At 43.9% G+C, this 23995-nt stretch overlaps 1 long non-coding RNA gene across 1 annotated transcript; it reads right to left on the minus strand.

Moving 5' to 3' along the window:
- Positions 1-8032: 8032 nt before the first annotated feature.
- Positions 8033-20463, minus strand: LOC309373837. The gene is made up of 3 exons (XR_014170222.1): positions 20385-20463; positions 13681-13760; positions 8033-8318 (listed from the first exon to the last, which is right to left on the minus strand). It is a non-coding gene; the product is annotated as an uncharacterized lncRNA (long non-coding RNA).
- Positions 20464-23995: the final 3532 nt, after the last annotated feature.

Below are 23995 nucleotides of genomic sequence, written 5' to 3' on the forward strand. Positions count from 1 at the left end.
GTGATTAAATGGGAATACCAAAATCCTATTACCAATGCTATCCAAGTTTTCAAGCATAGGAATCATGATTATGAGAGCTCAGTTGTACTTTTCAGGTCACATTCAGCAACAGTTCCACTATGATTAGTATTGTTTTTTAATGAAGACATTATACATACATATCTACTATTTACATCCAACTCTTAGTCTGAAGAGCTCAGGGAAGGTAGCACCACAATTCAAACAAAATAACAATATCAAGAAAACTATTATGCAACCACTATGCATCACAAATCTGTAGCGGAACACCAGTGCCAACTTTCCAAAGCAAGTGTACAAAAGCATTTTTTTCAGTTGGAGATGAAACAACAATGAATTTCAAGAGGCTGGGAGTTCCAAAGGATAACCTTAAAGCAGGATGGTAATAGGGTTCAGAGCTGGGAATAGCAAACAGAAGGTTAGCCAGTATAGAGGCAGATCCCCTGTTGACGCTTGTATTGATGTGTAAATGTTAGGAGTCGGCTAGGTTTTACTCAGAGTAGACTGAAAATAATGAAAATGACTATGTTAGGTGTGTTACTTTCAACTTGTCTACTGTCCTGAGTACTACCTTGAGTATGGACAACTCTTTAAGAGTGGCCTGATATGTCCATCATTCTTAGATATCTCATATTGCCTGTGGCTTTAATTGTGTTTTTTCACTTCATTCTTTGGCATTTTACCATGCAATTGTTGAGCTTTATTATAAACTGCTTTGGTGGGGTCATTTAAAGGGCCTTTAAATAAATAAGTATTTCAGTACTGCATCTTATTTCTACCCTTCAAAAGCTTGTGGGGTGTGTGTCGAGTGATCACCACCTCTAGCTTCTGAAAGTAGGTATAATGTAATGTCATTATTTTAATGCCCCAATTGTACAGTACATTCCACTATGTTCCATTCATCAGGATGACTCTTGCAATTGAACTACCACACTAGTGACAACACTAGAGAAAACTTTGACCCCAGGCATCCTGCAAAAGCTATTGTGTCGGCAGACTTTGCGAGACACATCTCTGACCCAAATAGAATTAGATAATTCAGTCGTATTTTGTTGTGTAGGCAGGGATGTAAGCATCAACCTGCCTGCTGGTAAAGTTGGATGTTCTGCAGCTTTAGGACAATCTGGGGACACAATTAAGGTACCAGCTATCAAACAGTTGTTGTGTCGGGGGGCAACCACACAGTTGGAATCAGGCCTCCTGGCTTAGTTATCATGTAGGCTAGATCTTAGCCTCTAGACAGTTCATTAGATCCCTTTGGTTTCACCTGTTAGTAGGAAATGACTTTGTATATATATAGCGCAACGGTACCTTGCACCATCCTGCTGCAAGATGTGAGAGTTGAGTCATCTGGTTCAGCAGCGAGAAAAAAGAATATTTCATCAAGTTGTTATCTTCGCTCAAGACGTTGGAGAATTCCTTGGTTCATTTTTCCAAACATGCAAGGAACTCTAACATAACCAGTAGACTGAAGGACAACTCTGGCATAGTAATTTTCCACCACAGAAGACCATCAGTGGAGAAACAAGCCTTAGAAGTATAATACTAGAATGCAAAATCTAAGTTGATTTTGTAGAAAATGTTTGTGTGTGTGTGGAGGTCCATAACCAATCTTTTCTATACCCCGGGCAGGTTTCAGATTCTGTGCTGCCACATACCAGAAACTGGTTTTTGATTTAACTTAACAATGGCTTAAGACTTTTGAAAGTACCATAGCTGAAATGCCAAGTTTGGTGGTCTAGATGCTTTATGTTTTCCTGCTGGCATCTGTCTGTCTCGAGAGACAATGGAGTGTGTCATATATATATATTGCAATTAGATGTGCTAGTTTCTCCCTGTTTGTAAACATGTTCTTCTCGGGTAATTTGTTTTTGCAATTTCTCTCAGGATCACTACATTCGTTTCATAATCAATGTGATAAATCAATTCAATAATTACAGATCAAAATGGGAATTATTAAATCTGAACATTCTCTAATGAAAGTTTATCTGTGCTGATGGCACAGTGGCAAACGGTCTTTTGATCCAGGCGATGAATTTAAGATGGCAATTCCAACAAAGAATGATTTGCCTGTGCTATTTAAATGAAAGAAGCTGTTATTTTATTAAATATTTTAAAGATATAACTTGTATGGGGATACTATAATATTTATTTTAATCAGTACATTAATCAATCAGCAGAGGAAAAGCGAGACAGTTAATCCTCTAAAAAATTCATTAGTTGGCTGTCTGCCTTAATTTTTAGGCTTCCTTGATTCTTTTCAGCGTTAAAGGAGGTGGCAGATTTATCATGAATCACTGCATCTGGAGATGAGGCTCTAACTTCCTTGTGTTTTAATCAATTGATCAGCAGGAGACATTGAACCTTTTGAGATGCAGGCAGCTCAGCTCACAAACCAGTTAAATGAGGGAACTTTGACTGAAATTGCCAAGAACTTGGGTTGTAGCTTAGTGGCACTGGCGGAGGAAGGGGGTGTGGTGGGTGTGGCCTGCCCCAGGTGTCATCCCTGAGGGGGGGTGAGATTGCCGCCCCACCCCCCTGGGACACTCGCCCGCCCCCGGGTGGACAACATGTGCACTGCTCCGGGTGTCGGAGCAGCTAGCTCAGTAGAGGAAGTCCCAGTCTCCATCTCCAGGATCTCCAGATTGGTCTAATGCTGCAAAGAGCTGCTGATCACCATTGTAGACAACACAGAACTAGATGCAGCAAAGTTGTGGCTCAGTCTAATGCAGCCAGCTGTGAAACATCCCTGTCTGAAATCCTGGAGGGCCTCTGTCTGTCAGTGTAAATACTAACTGAGCTAGCATGGATCTTTGAAGAGGGGAAGCCTACACAGGTTCAGCTGCTTGCGGTCACTGTTTGTAGTAACTGCTGTAGGCTCCATGTGGTAGGAAACCTTAATAATAATAATTGTCATTTATACCCCGCCCTCCCCAGCAAAGGCCGGGCTCAGGGCGGCTAACAAGCAATAATAAAAACAAGTTGAATGAATACAACATAAAAACAAGATTAAAATACAACATTTAAATATTGAAACATTAAAATATTAAAATGCAGCCTCATCACAGGAGGAAAAAGGAAAAAGGAAAAAGAAAGAGGGGGAGGGAATCAAATTGGCTCCAAGCCAAAGGCCAGGCGGAACAACTCTGCCTTACAGGCCCTGCGGAAAGAAATCAGATCCTGCCGGGCCCTGGTCTCATGAGACAGAGCATTCCACCAAGCCGGAGCCAGTGTTGAAAAGGCCCTGGCTCTGGTTGAAGCTAATCTAACTTCCTTAGGGCCCGGGACCACTAGGGTGTTGCTATTTATGGACCTTGCATGATTGAGGTCCCAAATTGCATCAAAACATGTGTGTGTCTAGGAGTACAAGTGTAGGTTCCCTTATTCAGATATAGACACTTCATGGGCAGACTTTAAGGGTGGGTAGTAGGTCATGTTGGAGGAATGGGGCTAGTAGGCATTGATAGGACTGGGACTGTGCCCTGTTTTGGAAAGGTCCCGGGTTCAATCCTTGCCACCTACAGGTAGAACTGGGAGACACTTTTGGCTGACACCCAGGAGAGCCACTGCCGCTTGGTGTAGACTAGGGATGGAACCTCCATATTTTAACTGGACTACAACTCCCATCATCCTGAGCCTTGACCATGTTCATTGGAGCTGATGGGAGATGCAGTCTCACAATGTCCAGGTGGCCACACAAATACCCCACCCTGATATATACACCAAACATATTGTGTTCTTGCCCGGATAGCTCAATTATTTAGGGTGTGGTGCTGATAATGCCAAGGTTCCAGGTTTGGTCCCCATATAGAACAACTGCATATTTATCCATTGTGGGCGGTTGGACGAGATGATCCTCAGGGTCTCTTCCAACTCGGCAATGCTATGATTCTATGCTTTCTTTTTGGGAGGGTGGTAAGGAATAATAATAATAATAATAATAATAATAATAGTAATAATAATAATAATAAGAAGAAGAAGAAGAAGAAGAAGAGTTTGGATTTGATATCCCGCCTTTCACTCCCTTTAAGGAGTGTCAAAGCGGCTAACATTCTCCTTTCCCTTCCTCCCCCACAACAAACACTCTGTGAGATGAGTGGGGCTGAGAGACTTCAAAGAAGTGTGACTAGTCCAAGGTCACCCAGCAGCTGCATGTGGAGGAGCGGAGACGTGAACCCAGTTCCCCAGATTACGAGACTACCGCTCTTAACCACTACACCACACTGGCTGGTGGCAAGGAGGCAGCAGGGTCTGCTGGAGTGCCAGGGGAACAAGAAGAGCTCCAAAGCAAACTGGTTTAAATAAAAGTAGTCTAGCAAAAGGAGCTGGTGGATCGTAGACTTCTTTGGCCAAGGTCGCATAGCATCTGGAAACTCTTTATACCAAGCATAGCCCACAAAGCCCACTTTGGCTGAGTATGGTGCTTGCTTCCCAATATATCTAGGATGGGGAAAGAAAGAGACCTGAAAGAGAAACAATTGGAGAGCCAGAATGGTGAAATAGGGACAGTTATGCCACTAGTGGCTGCGATATAAACATTTCATGGATAGACTCTTCCCACATATATAAAGAGCTATATCGAGAAACCATCCTGGCGAAGCACACGCTCCCTGCCAGCGGTCCTATATTAAAAGGATGTATTGCATACTATTGGGTATTCGTTCCACTTACATCCTGCCTGTCTGTCGATGCTCAAGCTAGCTTAAGCTGCAAACTGGCCAGCAGAAATGTTCCATCTGCCATCCGAACTTCAAAATCTGTCACATGTATATCCTCAACAACATCATAGGAAGATTTCTGGCAAGCAATCCCAGGACACAAACATATGCCAATAGCCTCAGTATCAACAAGAGTTATGCTGCGCCTGCCAAGAGGAAAGAAAAAAATCACTCCCCCAGTGGCGTCTGTATATGTTTGCAAATTAATTTACTTGAATATATTCCCATTATCCTTAATAAACAGAAATAAGAGAGGACTATGAGTCGCGTAGATAATCCAAAGCAAAGTGTATTTTACCGAGGGGAGATTAAGCAAGGGACATCTGCAATCGCGCTGTTTTGGCGCAGCTCTGGAATATTTGCACACATTCCCTGCGTACAAATTAACTGGGCAGAACAATTAGAGGAATTAAAGCAATGGCTCTTTTTACTAGTCGGTTCTTGGAAGGTATTTGCTGCCAATCCCCCAGGTGATTTAAATCGGCACGACTGAAGTCAATCCTTTTTATGCTAGAGCTGTGTGCAAATGCATCACTGTATTGGTGGGCAGAGAAATTGGAGTGGGGTGTATTTTTCATTGGATTCATTCAGTGGGAGGAAACGTTCTCCAAAGTTTCTCAGGGGTGAGGGGCACCATTTTCAGTGTCTGTAGTAAATAAGATTTTTATTTTTGCCAACTGTTGGTAGCCTGGCCACCATCTTTGTATCTTTCATGGCTTCCTCAGACCCAGCATCATCAAAGGGCATTATATGTGTGTGAATGGTGGCAGATACACACACAGAGACAAATTACTGGAGGGTATTTGAGGAAAATACTACAAAACTGCAGAGGTGCCACTGTATTTTAAAAAAACATGTTTGCCTACTATGCAATTAAAATAACATATTGTACAGTAGTACCTCGGGATAAGTACTTAATTCGTTCCAGAGGTCTGTACTTAACCTGAAACTGTTCTTAACCTGAAGCACCACTTTAGCTAATGGGGCCTCCTGCTGCTGCTGCGCCACCAGAGCACGATTTCTGTTCTCATCCTGAAGCAAAGTTACCACTGTACTGCCCTCAGAGTTCTCCGAGCTTTGAACTTTGGAAGGTGGGAATAATAAAGCCCCCAAGACTTATCCAGAAAACTACACACAGCCAACCCATCATCTGCAAAATGGCAGGAACCCTGCTGGTTACCACAGCTGGGTACATAGTTATTCAGAGGGCTGCTTATGAGTGCCACTCGGTCAAAGTGGGCAGGGGGAATGAAAACCTGGCATTGCTGCCCTGGTCACTCAAATTGTATCCTTGCGCATATAGCGGTTGCATCGCGGCCTGCATGCCAGAGAGCGCATGCCTTTCTTTGCACTCCCCTCCCCCCCTCCAGCATCACTTGCCCTACAACTAGCAATTAATCATGACTTGCATTCGCTGGCCTTGTCTCCGATCAGCTGCCTGACAGACAATTATTAACTGGGAAACACACATCAGGAAATGTGCTATTGTGGCAAGACAGGCGAGCAATATCATCATTTTTTTATGAGTGAATAAAGCATACACAGGTTAAGGTAACGCTGATTGCCTATTAATCTCTGGGTAAGAAAGTATAATGATCAGTTTCACATCCTTTCCCCCTCCACTGCCCCCTTTTAGCCTCTGTCTTCTTGCGAAGTAGCCATTTGCTCTTCCACCAGAAGGGTGATAATTCTCTTTCTCTCCTGAAGATCTACTCTATATCACACTTCTCCCTCCCTTTCTTGTCTCTTTAAAATGGTCTGTCAGACAATAATAAACACATTTTCACATTGCTTGTCTTGGGGAAGCAACAGGTATCTTAAAATCGCTGAGCTTTTCTGCTTTTTCATAGAGCTGTGTCTTTTTGCGACGAGAGTCGTATAAACTTACAAAACTCAGCTAATGCCAAAGGATGGATGGATTGGTGTCTTTCTGGGTTTTAACCACTTTTACATGTGTTCTCTCTTAAGTCAGTCTCATCACTTTTCAACAGCAGCCTGTATTTTTTTCTTTAAAAAAGTACTGCGCAAAAATATGCATTTAATTATACATAGTTTAACATTTTAAAGGTCTCTCTCTAAACACCTACTCACACATATTTTCTCTCAAAGTGTACATTCATCTCATCATGACAACCTTGTTTTCATACATTTTCTGACCTAAGAATTGCATCACAACATTCAGGGAAGGCAAAATCCTATCAATATAGATACAGATATTTAATGCAAGGCCAGGTTGCTTTGGGTCAGTTTTTTTAGAATTTGCAGTATTGAATTTCGAAGTTACACTGAGTTTGTCCACTCAGTCTGAGACTGCATAGACACTGCAGCTGTAAAGGCTTGGCAAAAGAGGTAAGGGTGGTATTAAACTAAGCTTTACTCAGAGCAGACGTATTGAAATTAATGGACCTAGCTTTGTCATGATAATTAACTGGCCAACTCTGAATAAAACTTAGTTGAATACCACCCTAAGTTTTTAGGTGGCACTGAAAAGTGACCATTGTTTGCCCCAAACAATTTCAAGGTACCATATTTTTTGCTCTATAAGACACACTTTTCCCCTCCTAAAGAGTAAGGGGAAATGTGTGTGCATCTTATGGAGCGAATGCAGGCTGCACAGCTATCGCTGAAGCCAGAAGAGCAAGAGGGATCGGTGCACAACAATTCCTCTTGCTCTTCTGGCTTCAGGGATAGCCACGCAAAGCCTCTTGAGTGAAGCCGGAGCGTTCCTGCCTCTTTGCTCAAGAGGCTTTGCGTTGCTTTCTTGTTTCTTGTTTTCCTCCTCTAAAAACTAGGTGCGTCTTATAAAAACCAGGTGTGTCTTATAAAGCGAAAAATACGGTACATAAGGCATATGTGCATTACAATGTTGTTCAAGTTAGTGGCAAACACGGCTTCATCAAGCTTTTGGCACCAGCTGCAGGACTGGATTTGGAGGAGAGAGCTTAACATTTTTAAGCAGTTTGGAAAGAAGGTGAATCAATTGATCCACTCAAGAATTGACCATTGGGCTTGGTGAGACCAGTGGCCTTAAGTAGCACCCCTGAAGCTGAAAACCAGCATTTGTCTTGTTCCAGCCACCACCCACTTGTGACAAGAGGAAGCTGTGAAAATTCGTATAGCAACTTTCAAGTGGTATCATCAGAGCCAGTATGAGAGGCTCAGTGTTAACTAGATCACATGCCACGTGAAGTGGCCTGCACCTCTCCCATTTTCTCTTTGTGTCTGAGCGTGAGAGCATCCGTGCTTCAACCCTGAAATCATCTCTCCATTAAATAATCACTACACCAGTACTTGCCTTAATAATTCAATTATTCAATCCATTAGATAAATAATTCACAGGCTTTTGACAGTTTATTTTCTTCATTCCACATGCTGTAGCAATAGATTATTGTCTTGCAGAAATCGCCTGCTGTCCTGATCCATAGCCATCTCCAACGCTGAGATGTGGCGGCGGCAGCCCAGACGGGGTGGTGGAAAGCAAGATTGCCTGAGCCGACCTCCTAAGGTCAGGACCTTGGACAGCAACCAATGTGACTGAGTTGATTTGCAGGAGTACGAAGTTCAGGACTACAGACACCAATCCTACAGCAGAGTGGGACAAGTTAGGCACACAGAAAACTGCCTTACGCTGAGTTGGATTTTTGGCAGCTCCGTAGGGTTCCAGACAGGAGACATTTCCCAAACCTACCAGGAGAGGAGCAATGCCTGCCACACCTGCTGCCACATGATGTTCTGCCACACATCACCTCCACCTACCCCAAATGTCTTCCCATTAAGTGCAGATTAGCAGGAATCTCTGCTACACAGGTGTATGTTTCTGTGAAATTAGGGACCTCAATCATGCAAGGGTTTCCTATCACACTTCAGCAGAACCTTCTGTCAGGGCTAGAGTCAGACGCAAGTCAGCAATAAAGGAAGCAGATCTCCATTGTCAGTGAAGTTAGCAAACATACCACTTGGCCTAGTGGTCTCAGCAACACTACTCAGTAGGACTCTTGCCCCTATGGAGCAGTTGCCAGGACTGAAGGCCCTTGTCTTCCACTCCTTTCTAAGGCTCCTCCTCTCCCGGATGTCTCCCAAGCAGTCTCAAACTGCGTCTGCACACCTCTGGCCTCTGTTATGTTCTTCTCATTACTCTGTGAGTTCTTGGAGACCAAGGGGGAGGGGAGCTTGTCACCGCAGGAGAGGGAGACTCCCTGGATTCTTCAGCAGTTTCTTGACCGCCCCCCTCATCTGCTTCAGCCTTGGAGTCTGAACTGCTCCCTATCACAGGCTCTTCCTGCTCACTAAACCCTGCTGCTCATTTGGCATTCTGCACCTCCTCCCAATCTTCTTCTCCCTCTGACCTCTCCTCGGTGTCTCACCTCTGACCTCTCCTCGGTGTCTCATCACCAGTCCCCTGGCTCTGAGCTTTCCTCTTCTGGGGTTTCACTTTGGGGTTCCTTGGCTGGTGCCTCGTACCATTCCTCTTTGTACAGCCAGTCCCTGACACCTACAGCAGTGACTACAGCAGTAGCACGTTCATGGGCTTTCTCTTTGCTGACACCCATGTAAAGATTGAGGTTGAATCCTGACAAGTGCTGTTTTGGGGGGATAGGGGGTGGGCAGGTGTGGAGGACTCCCTGGTCCTGAAGGGGCAACTGTGGCCCTGAAGGACCAGGTGCGCAGCCTGGGAGTCATTTTGGACTCACAGCTGTCCATGGAGCCACAGGTTAATTCCATGTCCAGGATGGCTGTCTACCAGCTCCATCTGATATGCAGGCTGTGACCCTACCTGCCCAGGGACTGTCTTGCTAGAGTGGTGCATGCTCTAGTTATTTTCCGCTTGGACTACTGCAATGCGCTCTACGTGGGGCTACCTTTGAAGGCGACCGGGAAACTACAACTAATCCAGAATGTGGCAACCAGACTGCTGACTGGGAGTGGCTGCGGAGACCATATAACACCAGTCCTGAAAGACCTCCATTGGCTCCAGTACGTTTCCAAGCACAATTCAAAGTGTTGGTGCTGCCTTTAAAGCCCTAAGTGGCCTCAGCCCAGTATACCTGAAGGAACGTCTCCACTCCCATCATTCTCCCAGACACTGAGGTCCAGTTCTGAGGGCCTTCTGGTGGTTCCGTCACTGTGAGAAGTGAGGTTACAGGGAACCAGGCCGAGGGCCTTCTCGGAAGTGGCACCCATCCTGTGGAATGCCCTCCCATCAGATGTCAAATAGAAAAACAACTACCAGACTTTTAGAAGACATCTGAAGGCAGATTTGTTTAGGGAAGTTTTTAATGTTTGATGTTTTATCATGTTTTTAATATGCTATTGGGAGCCGCCCAGAGTGGCTAGGGTGGCCCGGCCAGATGGGCAGGGTATAAGTAATAATTTATTATTATTATTATTATTATTATTATTATTATTATTATTATTATTATTATTAACGCTGACTGGTAGAGGCTATTCAGGATTCCATACTTTTCACAGCTAGTTGCCTTGTACTGAGTCGGACACTTTATCCGTTTAGTTTGGTGTTGTCTGAAATTCAGAAGAAATTCTGATGAAAGAAGAATGGCAGACGAAAATAATCGACTATGCAGAATTGGACAAAATGACAGGAAGGATTCGAAACCTGTGGGACCAGAGATTTACAGAAGACTGGAAGAAGTATATGAACTATTTGAAGAGCAATTGTAACCAACAATTGTACACTAGTAGGACTACAAGAAGTTCTGTAAGGAGGAATATATGAAGTGATACAAAGCAGATAAAGAACAGAGATATTGGTTATGAGTTTTAAATGTAACAGGGAAAATAAGAAATGTATACTCAGAGATTAGATTGGAAAATTTTCAGACGGGACTCATGGAAGTCAAAAAAATTGAATAAGATGTAAAATATGTTTAATTACTGTTGAAAATGGTATGTTAAAAAACTAATTATATATATATATATATATATATATATAGTTTGGTGTTTTAGATGGGGCACTTTCCCAATGCTGAGAATTGAACCTTCCCCCTGCAGTGCAAAGCATATACCATTGAGCTATGGTGCCATTGAGCTATGGTCCTGTGCGCATTGCTTATGCCCCCGATCCACACAGTCTCATGATTGGCTACCTGGGCACATTCATGTGCCAATGCCTATGCAGGAGTGTCATTCTATCTATCTGTGAAATGTTGGAGGCTACCCAGAAGTATATCATCTTGTCTTCTCGTGCGATGTGCCACATTTCTGGCACTGTCTACTGCTTCTTCTGTTTTGCTTTCCCCTTAGCTAGCTATTGTCGGCTTTCTTCCGCTGTGGTGCCCACTGTAATCTGCTGTGCTCTTTTCTCCAGGGACTTGATCTGCATTGCTTGTTCATCTGCTTGGCATACACATATTGCCACTTCTGAGCTTTGAAACTTCTTCTTCATAACAGTTCTGAATTGTTACCCCAGGAAAGTCTGGTCTTTGATGAGGGATTTCTTTAACATACTTTAACTGCAGGGCTGGCTTGTAACATGTTAGTAATAAACATTATTATTATTATTTCCCTTCTTCTTTTTCCTGGAGTTGTAGTCTAGAATGCCTGTCTTTTGTTTCAGGATAAAAAAGACACAAAGGTAATTGTGGGCCTCAGATCCTGGCAGCTTTGTTTTTTCTCTTCTTCAAAGTCCTCAGGGTTAAAAGAAGAAAAAGAAAAACCTCTTGTGCACAGTTTGTGTTTCTGTATCTTCCAGGAAAAATAAATAAATCTTAAGGCAGTCCTCTAAATGATTCACCCTCTGCCTTTTATAAACAGCTCACATTCCAAAACTTTAATAAGAAATGGGGGGAATTTATAATTTACCTTGGAGAACGCTGAAACACTTGAAATCATTAGTGGGATTGCAATAATACTTGTAATGTAACAAGAACTATGGATACAATGAAGATTTGGACTACTATAAAGGATGCGGCCGGAAGGGTTTAACAATGGGACCCATGGAGAGGGAGGTGGGAAGTCCAGAGAATCGTGGGAATCTAGTACTGTTGAAATGGGTTGTGGTATGATTGTGGATTTTAATATGTAAAACCAAATAAAGAAATTAGAGGACCGGGGGGGGGGGGAAATAACATTCACGATCTTTCTCAAAATTTCCTGAGCTTCCGCATACTACCAAACCCTCTGCCACAACATGTTATCTCAGTGAGTTTGATTGGTAGCGAGGAATCATTATTTATAGAGAAATATACAGGGGGCAATCCTATGGTAAGATCTGCCAGGAACTACAGCTTAGGATGCAGTGGATCTCAGGCTTAGCCAACTGATTCTTGGCTCTTTGTTGTTGTTGCTGTTTAGTTGTCTAGTCGTGTCCGACTCTTCGTGACCCCATGGACCAGAGCACGCCAGCCACTCCCATCTTCCAATGCCTCCTGCAGTTTGGTCAAACTCATGCTGGTAGCTTCGAGAACACTGTCCAACCATCTCGTCCTCTGAAGTCCCCTTCTCCTTGATCTTTCCCAACATCAGGGTCTTTTCCAGGGAGTCTTCTCTTCTCATGAGGTGGCCAAAGTATTGGAGCCTCAGCTTCACGATCTGTCCTTCCAGTGAGCACTCAGGGCTCATTTCCTTCAGAATGGATAGGTTTGATCTTCTTGCAGTCCATGGGACTTAAGTCCCCAACCCCAGATCAGCCAAAGATATTTCAGCCACCTGAGTTGCAACTGACTGAACGGAGGCCAGCGTAAGTTCCAAAAAAGGGCATGAATTTGGGGGGGGGGAGAGAACAGAGAGGGGGGCATTAGGCTGGATCCTAAGCATGTTCAACTCAGCTGTTGAGCAGGGTTTGGTGCTGGTGTGACTTTACACTAGATTAATTTAAATTGGCTTGCTTTATACCAGCTTTTTGTGCAGAGGATTGCTCCCTTAAATCATGCTGCCATATATTTTTAAGCAATATATCCTGGCAAATGGCCTGCCTACCCCTCCTGTGTCTGTTTGTACAGGCTGATGGCTATTTTTCTCAGGCACCGTAATACATTTAGGGCCAGCTTCCAACCAACTGAAAGGTCTCCTCTTTAAGACCTTAGCAATATGAATGTAGATAATTTAAAAGATAGGTCAGGGCCCATCGCATAAAACTCCACCGTGAAATTTGCATATGATCTGTTGCACCATATAATAGAATATGATTAGGTATAAAAAGAACACATAATGTTTTGCCCAAGAATGGGATATATATATAGTGTAACATATTAAAGTAGGAGAAGAGGAGGGAATATACTAGAAGGGGAAGCAACAATATTTTCCCCCAAAGTACCTGGGAAAAACCATTTTGCAAGTCAGAAGGACACACTTCTGAGCATAGTGGTAACTGAACATAACACAAGGCAGATCATTTGGCAACTTTACAGTGTAGACAATCACCTAACATGGAACTAGTGGTAAGGTTATTGTATGTCCCATGGAGGACCTTACGGTCTTCAAATAAAAACATATTGGAGGTCCCGGGCCACAGGGTGGTTAGGCTGGCCTCGAGCAGAGCCAGGGCTTTTTCGGCCATGGCCCTGATCTGGTGGAACACTCTGTCACAAGAGACTAGGGCCCTGTGGGACCTGACATCTTTCTGCAGGGCCTGCAAGACGGAGCTGTTCCACCAGGCCTTTGGCCAAGGCACAGTCTGAGCCCCTATCTCCTTCTGTAATCCTCATAGAACTCTAGCCCAATGGTTGCCATGAATTTGATTCTGAATTGATTTTAGAATGTATTTTAATTAATTGACTGTGTGATTTTATGTACACTGTGCTATTTGTACTTGCTGTTAGCCGCTCTGAGCCTGGCTTTGGCCAGGGAGGGCGGGATATAAATAAAAATTTATTTATTTATTTATTTATTTGAGGTTTTTCTTGGTGCAGGTGGGGGAAGCAAACAACTTTCAGTCACTGCCCCACCAATCTCTTGTCTGTCTCCTCCCTCCTCCCCACCTCCTTACCTTCTTACTTATGACAAATCCAGGGGGTGGCACAGCCTGTCACCTTCCTCCTTTTTAGTGTCAGTGTGTTGCTTGTAGCACTGAGCAGAGAGAAAGGATGGGAACAAAACTAGACTTTGTTGTCTCTGCCTGCCATTATTCTCCCACCCTACAAGTTCCAATGGGCACCAGCCATCCCCGCGAACATCACTCCTAATCTTAAACACTAGGCTAGTATTAGGGACCCTCCCCCAAGCAGGTACTTTCCATAGACTTTTAAATGGGGTTTATGAGTGCTGTGGTATTATGCCCACTGGAATCTGGTCTGGAAGAACAACCAGAGAAAGACCAGAGAAGGACCAGAGAAGGACCAGAACTCATGGCTTCCTAATGGCAATGGGATGTATCAGAGTACAGCAGGGTAGCTTAGGGACTGCTGGGCAGTGGCGTAGCGTGGGGGGTGCAGGGGGGCCGGCCGCACCGGGCGCAAATCCATGGGTTAGGGGGTGCAAATCCATGGGTTAGGGGGCACAAATTACTTGCCTTGCCCCGGGTGCTGACAACCCATGCTACGCCACTGCTGCTGGGCAAGTCATGTGCAGCAGACAAAGCCCTTTCCTCCAATATCTTCTTGCTGCTCTCCGCCTACTCCCTCATGGCTCTCGTGCTAGAAGGAGTCATGGGAGCAAAGCAATGCATGTGCACACATGAGAGCTGCTGGAGTGCTTAAGTTGGTCTAGTTTCCTTTCTGCCTACTCACTTGATCAGGGAGCTTCCCCAAAAGTACTGTCTGTGATGCAGAGGGAGAAGGCAGCTGGGCAAGTCGGAACAAGTCAGAAAAATAAAAAATTGTGGACACCTGGATGCTGACAACCCCCACTCTCCAAAGCATCAGCGGCATGAGGTGCCTTCCTCACTTTGCCTTATGGTAGTGCAAGAATATACAACACAAGGACATCATTATGTCATGTTAGCACCGGAGTCCTCTGAGCGTGTTTGGTGAGTTATGCGCAGTGGCATAGCGGGGGGTGGAGCACAGGGGTGGTTTCCCCAGGGCAAAATTGTTAGGGGTGCAAAATTTCAACACCCAGTACTGCCTCAAAACGGCTGCACTTCCGTCACTGGGCTCCATTGAAAACACGTTGTCCATGCGAAGAAGGAAATGCCCTCTCCAGACAATGAAATGACTCTTTTCCCCCTTATCCCTGCAGCTGTGATCTCCTGGGTGATGCGGATGCTGTTATGCAGTTGAACGTGCATGCATACTCTGTCTGTTTCTCTCCCTCTGCGTGGCCCTGGGTACTGGCAACCTACGTTATGTCACTGGTTCTGCTACACCACTAGAGTCTTCCAAGCCTGTGATAGAATCCCCTAGATTTCTTTTTTCAGCCTGTTCAACCTCAGTTCAGTCCTAAGCAGAACCACAAATTCACCACTAAAAAGCCAGTTGTTTTCTATCTCTAGTTACCTGAAACAAGGGAGTCAAAGTGACCCCAGTCTTTCTTTCGCTTCGGGGAGTGTAGCTCAGTAGAAAAAAAAGTGACCAAGTTTATCTTGAGAATTAGAAAAACTTCTAGGAGAGGAGAACAAAGTGCTTCTTTTCTAAGCTGACTCACTCTGTCTGGTGAGACCCTGCGGTTAAAAAATTAGCTCTCGTTTTGGTCCTCAGGCTTCAGTTGATATTAAAAGTTATTCTATGCTAAATCATGAAAGGTTTGCCCTTCGAGCACCTTATAATGAACTCAGAGCTTCTAATGTCTGACTGGGAAACTAATTGACAAACTGGTATCATCACATGAAGCCAGCTCCTCTGGATACTGCTTTTATAATATCTTAAGCCTTAAGAAAAAAAACCCACCATGCAACTCATGTCCTTTTCCATCACTGTAGGAACTGTGAAAGCTGCTTCTTATAAACAGAGTGACAAGATCTTGTCATGCCAGACTGGAGGAGGTCAGTGAAGGGAAATGAGAAACCTCGCTTAGGCAATAAATCTGCACCCTAATCTTAAACAACTCAGATACAACTGACTTAGGTTTCCATCCAGCAATACAGTGGTACCTCAGGTTAAGTACTTAATTCGTTCTGGAGGTCCGTTCTTAACCTGAAACTGTTCTTAACCTGAAGCACCACTTTAGCTTAGGGGGCCTCCTGCTGCCGCTGCCCGCACAGAGCACAATTTCTGTTCTCATCCTGAAGCAAAGTTCTTAACCCGAGGTAATATTTCTGGGTTAGCGGAGTCTGTAACCTGAAGCGTATGTAACCTGAAGCGTATGTAACCCAAGGTACCACTGTATATAAATGGCGCCCCAAGATACTTTGAGGTGCATATGCTTTAAATGTATTGTGTGTACACAGTCCCTATCTGATCAGCCATGGCCAATGCCTGCTTCTCAGGTCTAGCCATCTTGGAGAGAAGGCCAACAATCTCCTTCAGAGCACAGGGACCATCTTTTGTGTATATACAACAGAAGGGGCCACAATATTCCTCTTTATCACTCGCCCCAGATTAATCCACCCATTGACATTTCAGTTAGGGCCTACTGGACTAATGATCACAACTGCAGGTCTCTATAGGAAGAGTTTCTCGCACCTCACGTGAAGTCAAAATGAACCTCAGAGCACCCACTCTTCTCCCTTCTTCCCATACTAAGCATTTAGAACAGTCATAACTAGAAACTTTGCTTTGTGAATGCTTGTTCAAAGTTCCTCTCTCCTTTTCTGGCACAGTGATGTGCAAAGTGGGAGGGCGGGTGGGGAGTATTTGCAAAGCAGGACAACGACTTCAAAGCCCTCATCGACAGGGAACACTCTCTTCAAATTTCCCACTAGCTGTTAAGACAATGGTGCCAGGGCTAGCGGTGGCCAAATCCTTGCCATGTAGGCACAGAGCCAAGAACTGCAGGTGTTTCAGAAATGCAGAAGCTCAGAAGTCACTGTAATCATCTAGATTTAGCCGAGCCCTTGGAGCTCCTTTGGTAATTTCTGCAAGACAGCCAACAACCTCTATTACTTCTGCACCATATGCTTGGCGTCTTTGACTAGATCTGCTTTGAGAGGAGTCAAATGACACAGAGATAAAAATACTGCTGTGGTTTTTGTTTGTTTTTAAATCCACCAAGGTTGCTGATGGTTTTTTATATATACAAAGAAAATGAAGAGAAGGAAATACACAAACAACCTGGGGGGGGGGGGGGAAGAGGTATATTTGGAATCCACCACAGAAGTTTCACTATTAAAACCAAAAGCTCTTTTACTCGGTATGGTAGGTATAGAAATACATAAGAATGATACAAAACTGTTTTTATATGCGACTACTGCAGCAAGAATATTACTAGCCCAAAGATGGAAGCAAGAGGGAATAATAACAAAAGAAGAGTGGCAAATAAAACTGATGGACTATGCCAAGACTTACAGGGAAAATTTGAAACCGGCAGGACCAGACTTTCCTAACGGACTGGAAGAAATTTACGTTGTATTTGAAAGGCAAATGTAATTAATTAACATCAATTGTAGGGTTGCAAGAAGTTTTGTAAGGTGGCTTATCCAAATTATTGTTGATATAAGATTGGACTTACAACAATAAGAATAGTAATAAAATGCATAACTAGAAAGGAATTTAGAAAACCATTAGAAGTGGTTGAAGGAAGCCCTAGGCTGTGATAGCCAAAGGTTTGTTACCGGTATGTTGTGTTGGAGATGTTGTGTTGGAAAATCTCTGTAAAAATTAATAAAAATTATATTTTTTTTTTAAAAAAGAGAGAAGTTTCACCATTCTGATCTAAACTCTTCATCATGTGTTTTCTCTGAGGGAGGTACAATGGCTGGCACCACAAGAGTGGACATTTTCCAGTGCTGTCTCCCATTTTGTGGAATGCTCTGTTAGTTTCTGTTTCTCACTGTGCAGCTGCGTGGAGTCACAGGACTCTGTTTACATTCCAGAGACAGTCCAGACTCTTGGAAATCTCAGGGAGGGGAGACGGGATGTGACGTTAGTGGTTTCCTGTTTCCTTTGTTCATTTGTTCCTTTGTTCAGTTGCTCTCTGCTTCCATAGAGAGAGGATGTCTTTTCTGTTCTGCATAGTTTAGAAATAAAACTCTTTACAACGTAGCTCATACTGTCTCATCCTTCCCTGTGCTGGGAATTCTGCTGGGAGGACGTGCCTTGGAGACTCCTCAAAGGCTCGAGGTCGTTAAACACGTCAGGAGGCGATTCCGAAGATGAGCCTTATCAGCTCAGTCGAACAGAGTTCTGACATGCTCCCCCCCCCAAAAAAACCCCCCTCACATCTTTCTCCAGCCTCTCAAGTGACAGGCTCAGATATTTCAGCCTGTCCAGGATTTTGATTGTTAATCTTAGAAACATTTGTAGAATTGTAGGAAAACAGCAGGTTACCTAAAGTGGTGCATGATGGACCATGATGGACCAAACAGCTCCATCTTTTACTAGAGGGGAATGGCCAGGGGAATGGCCAGTTGGAGGAATTATTGCCATTGTATACCTCTGGTGGTCATATCACTTGACCTACTAGTAGGGTCAGCTCTGAACATTCCTATGCGCTGTCTCGTCTGGTATTTGCTCCCTGGCACAGGGTGTTAGAAATCACTGTGCGTGTATGTCTTACAGGTGTGTCATCAATTCACCTGGAGAGGTGAGTCTAATGACTTCTGCTTATTTTCCTTATTCCCATGACTTCTGATGAGCTCTGCTTTCACAAACTAAAAGCAAGAGATTCAACTTGTATGAAACAATTTTTATGACCAGGAAAACACTATTTCATTTGTTATGTACTGAAGTTCTCACCCTGGGCCAGCAGGGGGATACTGTAGATAGTTATGCAAATAAGGGATCAAAAGTGGCCTTCAGTGATTGCATAGTTTTAGAAAATTGTTTCATTTACATTGTACTGGAGCTCTGTATAAGCAGGCTGACTGAATCCTTCAGTTCAGTTCTGTCCTGGCCTGTGAATAAACAAGAGCTGTTTGAAGAATCGCTGTGTCGTCTGATATGTTCACCCACAACTTAACATCATTAGTAATAGCTTGTCCACTCCAAACAAAAAACAAAAAACAACAACGGTTCAGATGGCTGCTTTGTAGCCTCTATATCAGGGTCAGCCACCTTTTTCAGCTGTGGGCTGGTCCACTGTCCCTCAGACCATGTGGTGGGCCGGACTGTATTTTGAAAAATTATACGAACAAATTCCTATGCCCCACAAATAACCCAGGGATGCAATTTAAATAAAAGCACACATTCTGCTCATGTAAAAACACGCTGATTCCAGGACCGTCCGCAAGCCGGATTGAGAAGGTGATTGGGCCGCATCCGGCCCACGGGTCTTAGTTTGCCTACGATTGCCTTAGAGAGATGCTGCTCTATATGCTTTAATGCAACATGCAGACTTTTGTGCTTAAACAAGTTAGGCTTGTTAAGTTGTGGGTGAACATATCAGACGACACAGCGATTCTTCAAACAGCTCTTGTTTATTCACAGGCCAGAACTGAACTGAACTGAAGGGTTCAGTCAGCCTGCTTATATAGAGCTCCAGTACAACGTAACTGTAACTATTTTCTAAAACTACCCAATCACTGAAAGTCACTTTGATCCCTTATTTGCATAACTATCTACAGTATCCCCCTGCTGGCCCAGGGTGAGAACTTCAGTACATTAACATTGATGCTTATACTAGGCACATGTTTTCAGGAGAGAAGAGTCTGTGTTTGCTCTCACTTGTTTCCTGCATGCTAACTTCCAGAGGATGCCAGGATTCCCCAACAACAATAGCTTATCACAGCTCTGGAGCTCTTTGAACTAAAAAAAAAAGAACAAAAGATGTTGGAAAGTTGATATAATATGAATCATTTCCTTATCTCCCCCTCCTCTGCTCCACCAGAGATAATTTCCAAAGGAGATAAGATATGAAAAGTGCTGGAAAAAAGAGGAAGTCTCGATGAAAGAAGAATGGATAAAAAAACTTATGGACTAGGCAGAAATGGCAAAACTTACCGGAAAAAATAGGTAATCAAGATAACAAACTTTTTATAAAAGAATGGAAATGGTTTATTGAATATTTACAGATAAATTGTAAACAGATAAGGTAAGGACATTGGCAGGATTATCATAGTAACCTGCAGTTTCATAAGAGTATATAATGAAAACAGATGAATAAAGGAATAAGTTAATTTAGAATATGCAGGAAATGATAAAAATAAATTTAAGGAACCGCAGAAAGAAGAGGAAGGAAGTTGAGTTTTGAAATGTTAAAATGACTGTAAAATTATTGAAATGCATTTAACTGAAAATCAGAAATAAAAAATAAAATAAAAAACAGACATGAAAAATGTTTCTCATCCCCACACAGCCTCACATCTAAAGACCCAGCCTCACCGATGAATGGCTGCTTTGTTTTGTTCCCCTTCCATATGTTTATCAAATCACATGGGCTCTTTCTCAGCCTTGATGTCACATCAGAAGCATTTCTGCCAAGTGGGGGAGCTGGAAGTGCCAGACAATTTGTGTGTGACCGCTTTGATGTAACATTAAGAACTGCTCTGTTGGATCAGACCAAAGCTCTTTATCAAGGTTGGAGGCACTGTGGACTTCCAGATGTTGGTGAACTACAGTTCCTATCACCCCTGGTCTTTGGCCATGCTGGAGTTTCAGCCCAACAACATCTGGCAGGCCACAGGGGCCACATCCCTTGTCTATCAAATTGCCATCTTACTGCCTCTGGAAAGCTCTGTTGTAGGATGCGAAGGAAACAGCCCTGACCTGCTGTTTGTAGAAGACATCCAGTCTCAGATGCAAACTTTCTCTGAATGTGGAGGTTCTATTTAGTTGCTATGGATAAGACACAGATACAGTGGTACCTCGGGTTACAGACGCTTCAGGTTACAGACGCTTCAGGTTACAGACTCCACTAACCCAGAAATAGTATCTCGGATTAAGAACTTTGCTTCAGGATGAGAACAGAAATGGCGCGGCGGAGGCGTGGCAGCAGCGGGAGGCCCCATTAGCTATAGTGGTACCTCGGGTTAAGAACAGTTTCAGAATGGACCTCCGGAACGAATTAAGTTCTTAACCTGAGGTACCACTGTACACCTCATACATTATGAGCTGAGGGAAGATTTCTTTTGTACTGATCCTCATGCCCAGTGGTGGAGCTTCATGCTCTGGCACCGGGGGGCGGAGAGCAGACAGGGGCGTGGCTGCAGGGGTGACGCGTGCTTCCTGGGGGTGTGGTGAGCCACCCGCAGGGGCATGGCGCGCGTCCTGGGGGGCATGATACGCCATCAGTGGGGTGTGGCACCCAGCATGGGTAGGGGGGCAGCCGTGATGGCACCCCACCCCACCGGGATTGTGCTGCTGGGGGCAGTGTGCTCCCTCTGCCCCCCTTCCTCCGCCAGTGCCATTTAGTCATTTCACTGGGAGGCCCCAAGCAAGGCCAGATCTGGAGGGTGAGGAGTTTGAGCATTTGAAGAAGAACGTAAAAGAGAATCTGAGAGAGTTCTTGGGTTTCATCTCTGGCCTCTTCTAGCTTATGGTAGTCGATAACCAAAGGGTTGGTGGTGTAAGCCCTTTAACAAATTTTCACCAATATTTGCATCATGGTGAACAGGTGTGGGAGCCTCTGAATATTCCTGGAAGAATGAGAAAAATTTAATTCAATATCATTTCATATGATATCTTTGTCTTTTATGAGTTCTTTCCAGGAATTCTTACAAATGTGCTCTCTGTACGGAAGGCACTGGCTCCAAGCCAAAGGTCATTTAAGTCATGAACATATTGTATTTGCTGGAAACCATGCTTGACTTTTTAATGGCTTCCTGCTCATGTTCTCAGGTGAGACGTCAAAAGCCTGTTGCTTTCAACTGACAGTTGTAAGCTTAGTGAAATGGACACAAAATCAGACAGAGGCCATGCCACATTCCAGTTCCCATCAGGAAAACAAAGTTTAGTAAAGAAATCAATTTGCTGGTCGCCAATATCCAGGTCATTTCATAGTTTATATTCAATTCAATCAGTTTGTTTAGCCCCTTTCTTCATCACACCATGCTAGTTAATTGTGACTTTCCAAAAGGAATAGAAGCACCAAATCCGTGAAGGCAACAATAACATCAAGAGTGTCATTACAGTCTCAAAACTGCCAGAAAATGCACCAGAGAAGGGCTGAAACTCATTGGTAGATCACCTGCTTTGAAAATCCTAGGTTCAGAATGGGGGAAAAATTATAATTTATTTAGGAGACCACTGTAAGCAGATGAAAACATTAGCAGGATTTTAATAACACTTGTAATGTAGCAAATATCATGGACAATATGGAGAGATATAAAATATGGACTATGAAATAATATGAAGTTGGAAAGGTTTACAATAGGACCCATGGTGGGGGTGGGGGGAAGTCTGGAGATTCAGAGAAATCTCTAAAATGGATAGGTATTTTGTATTGTTATAATTCTACACTTGTAAAATCAAATGAAAATCATTTGAAGTCAAGGGAGAAAAGAAAGTCCTAGATTCAACTGCTTTGTTTTTTTTGTTTGTTTTTTTGACTTATATACCACCCTTCATCACTTGGAAGGACAGATCCTGAAGCTGAGGCTCCAATACTTTGGCCACCTCATGAGAAGAGAAGACTCTGGTGTTGGGAAAGATTGAGGGCACAAGGAGAAGGGGACGACAGAGGACGGGATGGTTGGACAGTGTTCTTGAAGCTACCAGCATGAGTTTGACCAAGCTGCATGAGGCAGTGGAAGACAGGAGTGCCTGGCGTGCTCTGGTCCATGAGGTCACGAAGAGTCGGACACGACTAAACGACTAAACAACAACCACCCCTCATCATAAGAACTTAGCGCAATTCACAACTATCCCCCTGCTCTATCCCCCATCCATGCAGGTAAAAAGGATGAACAGTGTTCAAGGACACATTCCAGGCAGGCAAGCACACTCAAGGAGGTTGCAGAGCAGGGCAAGTGAGGAGTTGTGGCCTGGGGAGAGGGTATGTGACCTGGGAAGAGTGCCAAGAGTTTGTATCCAACAACTTTTGGAGGGTCACAAGTTGAAAGCATCTGGAGGGCAACAGGTTGGAGACAGCTGAACTACGATACGTCCCTACAGATGGCATCCCCACTTTATATGATCTGGGGCGGAGGAAGACTCTTAGTTTTAAAAGATGGCATTGATTCTGACTTCGTCCCTGTTTTGTTTGGTTTTTTTAAAAAAAGTGATACAGCCTTTGGGCCCGGCCTGTCCATGTGAATCAACATGCATTATGAAGAAGATCATGGGGTTGTGATCTCATTCTAGTTCTGACATCTAGTTTCAGCTGGTTTGTTGTTGATTTGCATGAGTTCCTCTCCAGCTCTTCAGAAGAAGCAACTGGGAACATCTCCTACAGGTTTCCTACTTTAAAACGGCCTTAGAAAATGCCTCTTGGGAACAGCAAATAGCAAAAGCATTATCTGCATCTGCATTTCAATTTTAAATAGAACCCTGTTTGAAAAACAAACCTTATAAATGAGATGCAATATTCTGGCATGAGTATGTGCGTGCAGAGAGATGGAAGAAGGCAATGCACTTCTTAACACCCATACTCTCCCGTTCCCTCCCAGCAAATAAAATTTGCGGTGGATTTCTGATAAAGGATACTCCTCTACTGCTATCTATGGGCCAAGCTACATATGACACAGAATATATATGATGGGATCTCCTGACATGTGATAGAAATACAGCTGTGAGGAAGGACTGTACAACCATTTCCCAAGCTTCTGTAGACAGGGAAATAAGAATAGCTTGGTAAAAAAGGAAATGGATGAGGATAGGCCAGTAGGGTCTGATGGGGTGGCATGAGCCAGTGTTCCTTACCTGGCTTCCCAAACCAGAGGTTACTGCCAGTCTCCAGTAGGGAGTGGGGCAAAGCAATAGGGCAGCTGATGTGCAGCATCTGGAGGGTTGGTTTGGGTCCACTGCCATGCCTGCAAGACACTGGCGTACCAACTTCCTCTCCACATTGGAAAGCCAGCTAAGAAATGCCTCTCACCCTTCTCTTCCCTGCTAGGAAAGGTCGAAGAGGTTTATAATGTTAATTTATATGCCTAGATATACATATAAAAATACCTGTTGGAATTAAAATGCAACCCATTGCATTGGGGGAGTACTGTGACCAGGGGACCTGTGTGTCTGCTCAGGTCCAGGTGCTGTGTTGATCGGCAATTTCATGTCCCTTGCTCCTCTCCCTTCTCATGGTCCCCAATCTTTAATTTGGACATGGACCAGACACCCCTTCACATAGAGGACACCGTCAAATAGAGAGCTGTAAAGTAAGACCAATGGCTA

This window comes from Podarcis melisellensis (genome assembly GCF_964234715.1).
Source record: "Podarcis melisellensis genome assembly, chromosome: 7".
In the NCBI taxonomy this organism is placed as follows: Eukaryota; Metazoa; Chordata; class Lepidosauria; order Squamata; family Lacertidae; genus Podarcis; species Podarcis melisellensis.